Raw genomic sequence first — 13,295 nt, 5'->3', positions numbered from 1 at the left:
CAGCCCAAAAGCAACATGATGACTCAGAGGCTCCCTACCTAAGGAGTTTCTAGTTTGGAGAGGAATCGATTCAGACTCATGCTTCACAGAAAAGCCAACGTGGGTTTCAGGCTCCATGCGCAGAGCCCAGCATGAAGATGCATTTATTATCCAGCTTTTTACAAGAGCACTGGGCAGTCAGGAATTGCCCTCTAGGGGGCAGCATCCAGTGCTTTGGTCAAGAACAGACAACCTCCAACCTATGACAGGCCACCGTTCCAGTGTGAACCTGGAAAGAAATTACCGAGCACCGGTACGCATTCTCCCGTGGGCACGTCACAAACGGTGGCCAGAAGCTAGAGAGTCCAGCTGGCCCCTAAATCCTATTTGTTCCACAGTGGAGCTAAAAGGGAGCTAAATTTAACACAGTAGAGCGGAAACACTGTGTTTCTGCAGTGGACAATATGGTGGTAATTGCAGTGACTTAACAGAAGGCAATAATGTTGGGGGAACAAATGGATCTGTTGGTCTTGAGGTGATGCTCATAAGCAAAGTAAAAGAAAAGAAGTTCTCGGAGGAAGGTGAAGAGTCCAGGCAGAGTCTACAGAGGACCTCGGGGGCAAGTCAATGACATTTACTCTTTTTTTTTTTTTTTTTGAGATGGAGTCTCGCTCTGTTGCCCAGGCTGGAGTACAGTGATGCAATCTCAGCTCACTGCAACCTCCACCTCCTGAGTTCAAGGGATTCTCGTGCCTCAGCCTCCCAAATAACTGGGGTTACAGGTGCACACCACCATGCCTGGCTAATTTTTGCATTTTTAGTAGAGACAAGGTTTTGTCATGTTGGCCAGGCTGGTCTTGAACTCCTGACCTCAAGTGATCTGCCCACCTCGGCCTCCTGAAGTGCTGGAATTACAGATGTGAGCCACCATGCCCAGCCGATATTTACTCTTTCGTGGACCTCATCTCATGCCACAATTATGGTTTTGCATTTCTTTGACTTAAAATTCCCCATCTTTTTGTTTACCAGAATGATGAAGGCCACGGCTCTGGTTCACAACAGGAAGGAGAGGGTGTGTGGACAAGGAGAGGGTGTGTGGACAAGGAGAGAGTGTGTGGACAAGGAGGGGGTGTGTGGATAAGGAGAGGGTGTGTGGACAAAGGGGGTGTGTGGACAAAGAGGGGGTGTGTGGACAAGGAGGGGGTGTGTGGACAAGGAGGGGGTGTGTGGACAAGGAGAAGGTGTGTGGACAAGGAGAAGGTGTGTGGACAAGGAGTGGGTGTGTGGACAAGGAGGGGGTGTGTGGACAAGGAGGGGGTGTGTGGACAAGGAGGGGGTGTGTGGACAAGGAGGGGGTGTGTGGACAAGGAGGGGGTGTGTGGACAAGGAGAGGGTGTGTGGACAAGGAGGGGGTGTGTGGACAAGGAGGGGGTGTGTGGACAAGGAGGGGGTGTGTGGACAAGGAGGGGGTGTGTGGACAAGGAGGGGGTGTGTGGACAAGGAGGGGGTGTGTGGACAAGGAGGGGGTATGTGGACAAGGAGAGGGGAGGGAGAACCAAAGAGACTGATTTCCTGGATGTATAATGCCTGAGTAATGGCCCCACATGAAGATGCCCACATCCAAATTCCTAAAGTCTGTGAATATATCACTTTTCGCGGCCGAACGGACCCTGAGGATGGGATTGTGTGGAGGGTCCTGAGAGTGGGAGAGCACGAGGTTATCCAGATGGGCTCTATGTAATCACAGAGCCCTCATCAGAAAAAGTAGAGTCAGAGACGAAAAAGAGAGAGCTCGGACAACGCTCTGCTGTCAGCTTTGAAGATCAGGGAAGGCAGCCAAAGTAAGGCAAGAGGAGAGACTCTACCCCAGAGCCTCAGGAAAGCACACAGGCCTGCTGACATCTTGACTTCAGGACTTAAGACGTGCAGAGCGCTGAGACACGATGGAGTGTTTGTGGGAATCTGTCGCAGCAGCAATAAGACAACTGCTGCGGAGGTCAGCTAGACGGCGGTCCTCATCACCGCAAGCACGCGTTGAATTGTCACTATATGCCAGCAACTGGCATCTGTCCCTGGAAAGCCTAAGCCCCAGTGAGCTAGGCCCCACCCCTCCATATCCCCCAAGTCAAGGTTTGTCACCTCCTCTCCCGGTGCAGCCCCCAGGGCTTCAGTTGCCCCGCTGGCTCCTCTAACCCTGCCTGCACCTTGCTAAGAATGCTTATACTTAGCAACCGTCCTCAATTCCTTTCAGGGGATGTGCCATATCTCGCCTGCTGGGACCAGACTGAGACCGTCTGTGACATGGTTCTGATGAACCTGGAGCAGAAATCTCTGGAGGACAATGACCTTTCATGAAACAGAGCTTCGTGAGAAAAGCTTCAGCCCCTCTTCCTCCCGCCACAGTGGGGATGCGATCCTTCGAGATGGAATGCCACCTGTCTCGGTGTCACAGAAGCCACCCTCCACACACGTCACCGCTGGACAGGAGCCCCCGGGCCCTTGCTCCTTCTCTAGGCCGCAGCCTCTGGCCGGGGTCACCACCTCTGGGCTTCCTGAACATGATAGTGCCCCTCGTGTGTAACCCACCAAGCTCAGGCTTCCATGAGGGGCAGCTGGAAATAACCCCAGCTGATACACCTGGAGAAGGGTGCGTTCTCTAATTCAGCAGCCACTGATCCCACCTGGATAGAGGACTGATGCCGCTAAATTAAAACACGATAAACATCGGCTCCAATGGGCCACTCAAATGCTGGCACCTGGGGCCGGTGGCCCAGAAGAGAGCCTGGCAGTTTCCTCTCTGCTGGGTTGGGTTTTGCAGCCCAGCTCATGCCCGGAGTCTTGGCGGACGGGCCCTTAGCTGACAGACGCCCTGGCCTCTGGCTCCAAAGAACACAGGGGTGTAGGGATCCCCACTGCATTGAGGTCTCTGCCTCAAAGTCCATCACTTTTTTTTTTTCTTGAGAGAGCCTGACTCTGTTACCCAGGCTGGAGTGCGGTGGCGTGATCTCGGCTCACTGCAACCTCTACCTCCTGGGTTCAAGAGATTCTCATGCCTCAGCCTCCCGAGTAGCTGGGATCACAGGCGCGCTCCACCATGCCCAGCCAATTTTTGTATTTTTAGTAGAGACAGGGTTTCTCCATGTTGGCCAGGCTGGTCTCAAACTCCTGACCTCAGGTGATCCATGCGCCTTGGCCTCCCAAAGTGTTGGGATTACAGGCGTGAGCCACTGAGTCTGGCCTGGGTCCCTGTCCCATTGCTGGCGTGAGCCACCACACCCAACCTGGGTCCCTGTCCCGTTGCCCTTGGTCTTTGGTCTAGAACAGTCTCCTGGATGTTCTCAAGAGCCAAATCAGTCTCCTACTAAAGGAGAAAGTGAACTCAGAGTGACAAAGATGACTCAGAGATCTTCACTAAGACACACAATCAAAGAAAAAATGTCCCAGACGTTCAAGGGTAGGAGCCCAGACAATTCTTCCTTTGTCCTGATTAAATGCAAGGTGAGGAACAATTCCCTTATAAGATTTTTTTTTAGAGAATAATAATCAGCTGCAACCCTGGGCTGGACACTCACCTTTCAGTCAAAAACTAAGCCTCATGAATCCCAAATATCTATGTGTGTCATCCTTTTAAACTTTCCTAATTTTCTTACTAGAAAACAATGCTTAACGAGGGAAATTGCTAGTAAGTCACATGGCTGACATTTCATACCAGTGTTTCCTAGCTGTGCCTGTACTTCTACAACCTTGGGTTTCTGGCCAGCAGGTAAGAGGATTCCCTAGGTTGTAGGAAATTCTGACCCATGCTACAGCAAGGTCAAAGGTCATGAACGTAATGACCTACTAGTGCCGGCTCCAGAATGTCAGGTACTAACAGGGTTTGAATGATTCCCCAAGACCTGTTCACCACACACAAACACAGCAGCACACTAACCACCCCGGGCATCCGATCCAGACACTGGATTGGATTTTATTCTCTAAAAAAAATCTCATAAGAGTGAACTGTTCACTTTGATCCAGACACTGGACTCATTTCTATTTCAAAATACATTCTCGTGGCAGCAACAGTGGCACCAGGTGGAAGAGAAGCTTGAAATATTTGGCCTCAGATACTCAATGTGATGAAAACCTTGAACCTCAGACCTGCTACAGGAACAGGGGCCCAGTGTGGGGAGGAGGGAGCTCAACAGGCCCCTCCTAACCCAAACAGAGAAGAAATTTGAATCATTTTTTCTGAAATCAACAAAAGGTTGGCTTTGCAGCTTCAAAGGCATCAAGCATATTCTTTGCACTATGTCTTGGATCCCAGCTCATCGGTTCCTCCCACAAGGCTGCCTGCCTGAGAGAATTCAACACCCCAGACAGCCCAATACCACCGTTTGCGCCTAAGAACCAATCCTTTCTGCACAGGGAAAAAGGCTGACAATGTAGTCTCTTTGCATTCATAATTAAGAGCTCTGAGAATTAATTTCTGTCTCTTAATCAGTGCTACCGAAAAGCAGTTTGCAATTCTAAGCAAGAATCAGATGGAGGAATTGCTGATGCCCCCGTGTCTGCAGGGACCCGGAAGAGCACTGGTGTTTCTGCAGGTTTGCGTTGACGAGCTCACCCATGAGTCTGGAGGGACGGTTGAATGCTTCTATTAGCACAAACTCATCCCCACCCCTTCAGCCTCCCCAGCTCCCCTGGACCACAAAGATGCTTGGCCCAAGAGACAGTCTCTGGCGACTGCCACTCCCTCACTGCCTCCCATGCCGGAAGCCAGCCCAGGCACTTGGAAGGAAATCCAAGCTCCGCAAAGCAGGCTGCAGGACAGACCCGGTGCCCCTGCTGCCTCTCCCAAAGCACTGCCATTCCTGTCCACCCGGGTGAGCTGCTGGGCTCCCTCAGACACCCCTGCAAAGCAGAAGCCAAGGCGAGCTCATTTCCTGTGCCTTGCAGCCTCGTTTAAAAGGCCAAGCTGAGAAGACAGCAGAGGGAGAAATTCAAACCTCAAGCGAACAAACAAAGCGGTTTGAATACCACGGGAGCAGGGATGTCAGGCTGCACCACCGCCATCTAGGAAAGGAGGCTGCCGCCGTTGTGAGGGCTGAGCCCTGGGACCCCCACCTCTGCCGGCCTTTGCTGGCCTGGTCAATGCCTGCAGGGCTCAGCTCCAGCACCCCCGTGCCCCCACAGCTGGCATTGCCTCTCCAGGTGCAGGAGCCCAGCTCAGGGGCAGAGTGTGGACACATGCAGCTATTTTAGTCATAGGAAGAAAGCCATCCCAGGATCCAACCTCCCTGTGCCCAGCTCCCCACCAGCCCTGCCATCAGCCTGCACTGGAGGCCTGAAACACCCCCATCTTCTTTATATTTTTCCTCCTATTTGAAGAAAAATACTCCTGGCCTAAGAAAGTCACTAAGCCTTATGATGCATTCAGACCTCAGTGTGAGTGAGTGTATCAGAGCCTTTCCTGAAAGTGTAGGTTTGGAAAGTGGGGACTGGTGGAAAAATGGGGAAAGCATACTAGTTGGAGGGTCAGGATATATTAAAACACACCTTGTTTTTTTTTTTTTGAGATGGAGTCTCGCTCTGTCACCCACGCTGGAGTGCAGTGGCACGATCTCGGCTCACTGCAAGCTCCACCTCCCAGGTTCATGCCATTCTCCTGCCTCAGCCTCCCGAGTAGCTGGGACTACAGGCGCCCACCACCACACCCAACTAATTTTTTGTATTTTTAGTAGAGACGGGGTTTCACCGTGTTAGCCAGGATGGTCTCAATCTCCTGACCTCGTGATCCGCCCGCCTCAGCCTCCCAAAGTGCTGGGATTATAGGCGTGAGCCACCGTGCCCGGCCTAAAACACACCTTTTTAAGAAAAATTATGATAAAATACACATTACATCAAATTTACCATCTTAACTATTTTACGTGTAGCTACTTCAGTGGCATTAAGGACATTCGCACTGTTCCACAACCATCACCACCATCCATCTCCAGAACTCTATCCTCTTCCCCAACTGAAGCTCCGTCCTCATTAAACAGCACCTCCCTATCCCCCTCCACCCAGCCCCTGGCACCTCCATTCTACTCCTTGTCTGTATGGCTCTGATGACTCTAGGAACCTCATACAAATGGAATCAGACAGCGTTTGCCCTTTGGGACTGGTTTATTCACGCAGCAAAATGTCCCCAAGGTTCATCCACGCAGTAGCATGTGTCAGAGTTTCCTTCCCTTTCAAGGGTCAGTAATATTCCATTGTACACATATGCCACATGTTGTTTATTCACTCATCCGTCAGTGGAAATGTGGGCTAGTTCCACCTTTTGGCTACTATAAATTTGTAACATGTACATATATCATTTGAGACCCTCCTTTTCTTTTTTTCTTTTTTTTTTTTTTTTGAGACTGAGTTTCGCTCTGTTGCCCAGGCTGGAGTGCAATGGCATGATCTTGGCTCACTGCAACCTCCACCTCCCAGGTTCAAGTGATTCTCCTGCCTCAGCCTCCCAAGTAGCTGGGATTACAGGCATGCACCACCACGCCTGGCTAATTTTTGTATTTTTAGTAGAGATGGGGTTTCCCCATGTTAGCCAGGCTGGTCTCCAACTTCTGACCTCAGGTGATCCACCCGCCTCGGCCTCTCAAAGTGCTGGGATTACAGGTGTGAGCCACTACGCCCAGCCCCCTTTTCAATTCTTATCCCCAGGATTGGGATTGGTGGATCATATGCAATTTTATTTTTAATTTTTTGAGGGACTTCCATACTGTTTTCTATAGTGGTTGCATCATTTTACGTTCCCAGCAACAATGTGCAGGATTCCAGTTTCTCCACATCCTCATCAACACTTGTAATTTCCTGAAAAGCGCATCTTTAAAAAAATGGCCAAACGAGAAGGCAAGAAAACAAGTGTGAAATCAAGACATCTCTAATTTTTATATTTAATCACTAGAACTCAGTTATTCCTTGAAATATGCATTGTCAAAGCTGCAAAATTAACAGCTTAAAACCACCCATCATTCAATAGATGTTGGCTGAGCACCTACTGTGCATCCTGTGAAGGTGCAGGAGAGAGTCATGGATATGACAGAAAGTCCTCTGCAATGACCAGCCCACATTCTCATAGGAGATGGAGAAACACATAAGTGAAGACCCGTGATAGACTAAGATAGCAAGAAAAGATACAAAGAACATGGAAACAGGTGTGGTCACATAGAGAAAAAAGGGATGGAGGGAGGGCCATCAGAGTAGATGTTAGAGCCACAAATGCTCACCAGGAGGGACACGTAACCTGAGGCTCGAGAGGCAAGAAGCTCCCAGCTGTTGAAGATGAGGGAGTAGAGTGTTCTAAGCAGAGACAACCATCAAATACTGAGACAAGCTTAGGGATCCAAGGAACGAAAGTAAGTCAGAGGTGGACGGGAGGTAGCAAGACGGACAGGATGGTGGCCACAGGGAGAAGCCTCAGTTTTATTTATGGAAGGCATTGGAAGGGTCAGAGGATTGCGTGATCCAGAGGACATCACAAGATTATTCCAGTTGCCATAGGGAAAAGACCATAGGATGACAAGGGAGCTGGACAGGCCAGTTAGGAAATGGCTTTGGCATCTGGGAAAGAGAAGATGACCACAGTGGAGAGGAGGGGAGGAGAGCTGGGGCACGTCTGGCGGTGAGGGGGCTGGTTGGTGAGCTCCATGGTTTGAATGCATCCCCCAGATTTCATGTGTGGGAAACTTAATCCTCAACAGAGCAGTACTGAGAGGTGGGGCCTTTAAGAGGTGACTGGATCACGAGGACTCTGCCCTCATGAATGGATGGGTCCATTCATGGATTAATGGATTGTGTTAATTGACCAATGGGTTATCAGGGGAGTGGAACTGCCGGCTTAATAAGAAGAGGAAGGGAGCCCTGAGCTGGTATGTGAGCACACTCAGCCCCCTTGCCACAGGATGCCCTGCACCACCTTGGGACCCTACAGAGTCCCCATCAGCAAGAAGGGCCTCACCAGATGCAGCCTCTCAACCTTAGGTTCTCAGCCTCCATAGCTTAAGAAATAGATTCCTTTTCTTTATAAAGTACCAAGTTTCAGGTATTCTGTTATGAGCAACAGAAAACAGACTCAAGTAGGGAGTTAGATTCGGATGAAGTAAGATCAGCACCCAGGAGGCCCCAGCATGGAGGCTCAGGCAATCAGGAGTGGCCATACCATTCACTGGGGAGAAAGTGGTTTGGGAGAGTGGACACCAATGGGTTTGTTCTGCCTTGTTGTTAAAGATACAGGTTGTTAAAGATACAGACTTCCAAGGAGAGATAACCAGAAGACAGTGGATGAGACATCATTGGGTGCCTCACATGCTGGTCACGTGAAGAAGTGAGAGAGACCTGGCTCAGCCTCTCAGGCCACCCTCACACTGGTGTTCAGTGATTCCTCCCTGCCCTTTCCCAGTCTTTCCTCCCTGGCCCAGCCCCCTCCCTCCAGGGCCCCAGATGGTCTGTGGATGGTGGTATCAGCTACCTTGTCATGCTGCCGGGCCCTTGTGGGAAGGCCTGCATGATGGGATCTCAGGCGATGCTCTCCCTGGGTGGCATCCTTCAGTTCATTTTCCTAGGACAAAAGGAAAGGACATGTGAGGTGGTGCCCCAGTGTTTCGAGACTTGGTCGAGTGCAGTGGTTAGGAGCTCTGATTTGGAAATGAGACCCAAGGTTGAGCACTGATTCTGCGGTCCATAAGCTGTGTATGAGTCGGGACTCATCTCTTTTTTTCCAAACCATAAGTTTCCAACTCTGCAAAATGCAATCAGGTTATACTTTATGATGATTAGAATATAATACAATAATATATAGTAATCACTTAGTGTCTGTGTCCTAAAAAAGCAACAGAACTTCTCATCAATTGGAGTTGTTAATAAGCTTTGACCCATCCCTTTCCCCATGAACATTGCTCCAAACATACAGCCACAATAAACAATAGATAGAGAAAGGTTAGAAATATTTAGCCACTCAAAAATAAGATAAAGCTTTCTAAGGACTAAATGGCTAGAACACAATGTGGTGAGTGGAACTCCTGGAACCTTCTAGATTCAGAGTCCAAAAATAGGCAGGGAGAATTAAGAGTCCAGCTTTTTCAGGATATCCAAGATGCAGTGTATTCCACATAAGACAAGAGACATGAACTAAGGTCATCACATGACCCGAGGCAACAGTTAAGCCCCCAAAGAAAGCTGAAAATAATCCATTGCCTCTGCTTAGAGCCAGAGCTTTTATGAGGTGATACACCTAGAGAGGCAAGAGGGAGATGACCCATTTTTAGACTCATTTTTAGGACTTGTCTTACTCTCTAATATCACCATGGCACAGGGACTCAGAGCTGCCAATAATAAAATCTAATTCAAGACCGGGAGCACCTAGGGTGCAGTACAGTAACTACAAATAGGTAAGACAGGGAGAGTGAGCGCAGAGATGGGATTAAGAATCTCCCATTCAAGATGAATCCGAAAAAGAAATTCCAGAACACATAAAGAAAACTAACCCTACTAAAGAGATCCCACAAAATTAATAATCAGGATGAATTTACCCCAGAAGAAGTAAAAATAATAAAGCAACCTGAAAAGGACTTCAATAAGTAAGTTGAGAATCCTAAAAGAGGGAATGACATCCATTCCAAAAGGTCGAAAGAGAAGCAGAAGGGATAATCAATGACTCACAGTGGAAGGCGGCTGGAACTACACCAGCTACCAGCTGTCAGGCTGAGAACTTCTCTTTTTCCCAGAACTTCTCTTTTTCCCAGTTGTTCGAGTTTGCTCTCTGTTCACACCCTAAATGAATTAATACTGGTGGGACACTCACATCTTGAACTGATCTTGTTCATCTCTGTTACAATATTTCAAGTGCTACGAGTCTAGGCTCCATTCACACAATAGAAAGCAGCAAGAAATCACGTGGTTTCAACATTTCCCAGGAGAAGAGAGGCTCCTCCTGGCTACTTTCAGCTTCCGTTTTTTAGTCAACCTTCCTTTTCTCTTAGCCACAGTCATAATGAGCTCCGCTACTCTATGGCACCTACATTTTCACAGCAATAAAACATAGCGATGGAACCCAAATGTAAAAGAGTGGTGCTTTGTTCTGGGAATCAATGATCCCCCCACCTTAGGGAAAGTGATTGATAATGGAGCAATTCTCTTCTGTCTTCTGAGACGGTCTGGATGGCATAACACTTACTGTTGCCTTTCTCAAGTAAAGCAGATCATAATTTAGTCCCACACTTGTTGCTTGAGAGAACTGCAGACGCTTCAGCATGTCCCACATGGAGGAATCCCTGGAGGTCTTAAGGGAATGGGATGGGTGTGCTAATCAAAACACCTGGCTGCTGACCTCAGAGGCCAACACGCCCCAAGGTAAACTAAGGCAGCCATAGCTCAGAGAATTTGAGAACAGGAGACATTTGAAATAGGGGTTAGATGATGGGTTCTGAGGTCAAATTGCCTAAATACAAATTGGAGCTCTCCTTAAACGTGACCTTGGACAAGCTGCCTGGTGTCCCTGCACTCTCTGTGACTTAAGGATGTAAAAGCTACAGCCCTAGCAGATGTTGGGAGGATTTGCGGACATCAATCTCACGGAACACTAAGTACATCTTACTGCACAGGGTCAAGGCTCAAACAAGTGGCCCCTTCCCTCCTGAAGGCATTGCAATGATTGCCTGCCTCTTGCACGTTCTGCCACCAAACAGCCACCTGGTTCACGCCATCCGCCTCTCCCTGCATTGCATTTGGGAAGAGTGAATTGCAGGAAATGAGCACAGGGAGGATAAGCAAGGCTGATCTTTCACCCCATTTTCTGGTGGTTATAGAAATGCTTACATCTATTTATTTTATTTATATTCCATCTTAGTGATTCAAGGTCAGCTGCTTAACCTGATAAAACGAGATTAATCTTTTCAGGAAAAAAGCTCAGGATCTAAATCTTGTCCACAAAACACCAACCCATGCAAAGGGAGAGAAACATCTCCATCTTTTTCCAATGTAGCTTCCCAAATTGGTCCAAGCGTGAATAGGCACTTCAGATACCACTTACTATACTGGATGCACCCTACCCTAAAAGAAGCCAGTCCAGCACTCTGGAAGGCTGAGGCGGGCGGATCACCTGTGGTCAGGAGTTCAAGACTCTACTAAAAATACAAAAAATACAAAAAAATACAAAAAAAAAATTAGCTGGGCATGGTGGTGCATGCGTGTAATCCCAGCTACTCAGGAGGCTGAGGCAGGAGAATCACTTGAACTCGGGAGGCGGGTTCAGTGATCGGAGATCGCACCATTGTACTCCAGCTTGGGCAACAAGAGTGAAACTCTGTCTCAAAAAAACAAAAGCCAGTAACAGGGAGAGCTACGGAAAAGCAACATCGTCTTGAAACTAACGACCCCCTACCTCACACTTCAATAATCACAAAAAACTTAGCCAAGTGCCAAAGCCCTTCCTACCATGATAGTAAAGGAAACCCATTCAGTGACAAAGACAGCCAGGTAAAGGCACAAAGAAAACAGCAAAGGTACCAGCTTGAGCCTCCTCAAACTATGAGACTTTATTTGCCAGATTATGAGCATCCCACATTGTCCATGCTTACCCTGAAGAAGCCCAGAGGTGGGCATGGGGACGTGTGGTTCCACGAGCAGCTCCACAGGGAAGCCGGCGTTGGTCCCACTGTCCCATGCAGTGGCAGGCACAGATACCGCCCTGACACGCATGTGTTTGCAGGCCTTGGGGGGGAATTCAGAAAACGCCTACTGCTCACCCTTCTGATCCTGTGAAGACGCTGAAAGGCAAGATGGCTTAACCTGGAAGGCCTCGTAACTGACCCTGTGGGCTACCCGGGAGGCGGACACTACCCCAATCTAATCAAGCCTTTCTGAATTAATCAGCACCACTGAAGCAATTCTGCAGGAATACCAAGCAAAATGCAGATCACCTATGTGCTGGCTGCACGCTTGAGATCAGGCCTCCAAGATGTGGGCCTGGAACTGCAACATGAGAAAATGAGAGTCCGCCAGCAGCCAGCACCGGTGGCACCAGCCGTGAGAGTCCCCAGGCGGAGGAAGAGGAGGACTGTGGGGTGGGGTGGGGGGGATAATATAATCTGACACTCTGAGTAACAGGGTTTTCTACAGCCTAGAGGGAGGCACCAGCACCTCAGTGCCTCAGATCACACCAATGCACGCGCGGTCCCACACACTACAGTGTAACTGACACCCTCGCTGGGTCTGCCATCGTGGGGCTTTGATGCTGTTGAGTTCTGACCACCTCTGAGTGCCAGTGGTTGAGTGTGATGACTTACGCCCCCCGCCTAGTGACAGGAAGCCCATGACTCCCACGCTGCTGGGACCCTGACGGGGAGAACGTTCTGAGCTCCAGCTGTAGGAACCACCCCCGTCTCAGCTTCGTGACCTGAAATAACAATCGTGAAAAGAGAAAACCCAGCTTCCAGATATCTTTTTGCTTCTTCAGAAATGCATTGGCTTTGTTTTCCGGGGAAGGACACGTAAGCATTGCAACGGGATTCATTTCAGTCTCTAATCCTTTGAGGTTAAAGCCACACAAAAGAGGGTTTCCCAGCCAGTGGATGCCCTCATGAGACAGGGCCTACCCTGTAAGAATCAAAACACACAGTTTGTGGAAGTTAATTGTCTGCAGCCACAGACAGGAAGGGTTCTTCCTTACTTCCACTTACACACCCACCAGAGCATTCTGGGGTTGGATTTGAGGACTCCTAGGTCCACGTGTCCCTGAAATCCCCCTCCCAGGGCAGCTACACAACTGGCAGTTAAGGAGATCTTTTAATCCATTAATATCCACCAACACATTAAATAGGAGCGGCCTTATTTGATTTTCTAGCTGCTGTGTTGCAAAATCATGGGCAAAAAGTGAATTCTACTAAGGATGAGGCAGGAGGGAAAAGGGCCAAACGCCACTGCCCACAGGGAGAGGCGTGTAACACACACGCCAGGACAGGGCCAGGCGTTCTAGAGGTCGCCGCAACCGGCTGGCCCAGGCCCCACTCTTAGAGGGCGGCTGCAACCCTGTCCCTCCGGCGGGTGCCACGTGGGGACGGGAACCGGCCCTGACAGCTGTCTGTCTTTAGGAGCTGGGACGCTGGGTTTCCATCCAAAACATCCCTGTTTGGATATGGTGGCTACTAATTCAAAACACATACCACAGACTCCCTCCCAAAATAAACACATCTACGGCAGAATTCGACTTAAAGGTGGGGCGCTGCATAAAAGCAGCTGGACTTGTGCAGAGTCCAAGAGCAGGTGGTGTGAGGGGAGGTGCAGGGAGCCCCAGG

At 49.4% G+C, this 13,295-nt stretch overlaps 1 protein-coding gene across 27 annotated transcripts in view; it reads right to left on the bottom strand.

Annotated features, from left to right (window-relative positions):
* The window catches only part of LOC105490530 (RIMS binding protein 2), a 404,804-nt gene that overhangs the window by 125,402 nt on the left and 266,107 nt on the right, over positions 1–13,295 (bottom strand). For 21 of the 27 annotated variants that reach the window (XM_071070782.1, XM_071070781.1, XM_071070788.1 and 18 more), the window contains one exon: positions 8,474–8,563. The exons of the other annotated variants lie outside the window; for them this stretch is intronic. The gene's annotated coding sequence lies outside the window, so the exon portion shown is untranslated. The remainder of the gene's footprint in view (positions 1–8,473; positions 8,564–13,295) is intronic. 27 annotated transcript variants of the gene reach the window in all.

The sequence above is a fragment of the Macaca nemestrina genome, chromosome 10 (genome assembly GCF_043159975.1).
Source record: "Macaca nemestrina isolate mMacNem1 chromosome 10, mMacNem.hap1, whole genome shotgun sequence".
Taxonomy (NCBI): domain Eukaryota; kingdom Metazoa; phylum Chordata; class Mammalia; order Primates; family Cercopithecidae; genus Macaca; species Macaca nemestrina.
Note: the sequence above shows the minus strand (reverse complement) of the source record. Positions and strands in the feature narration are given on the sequence as shown.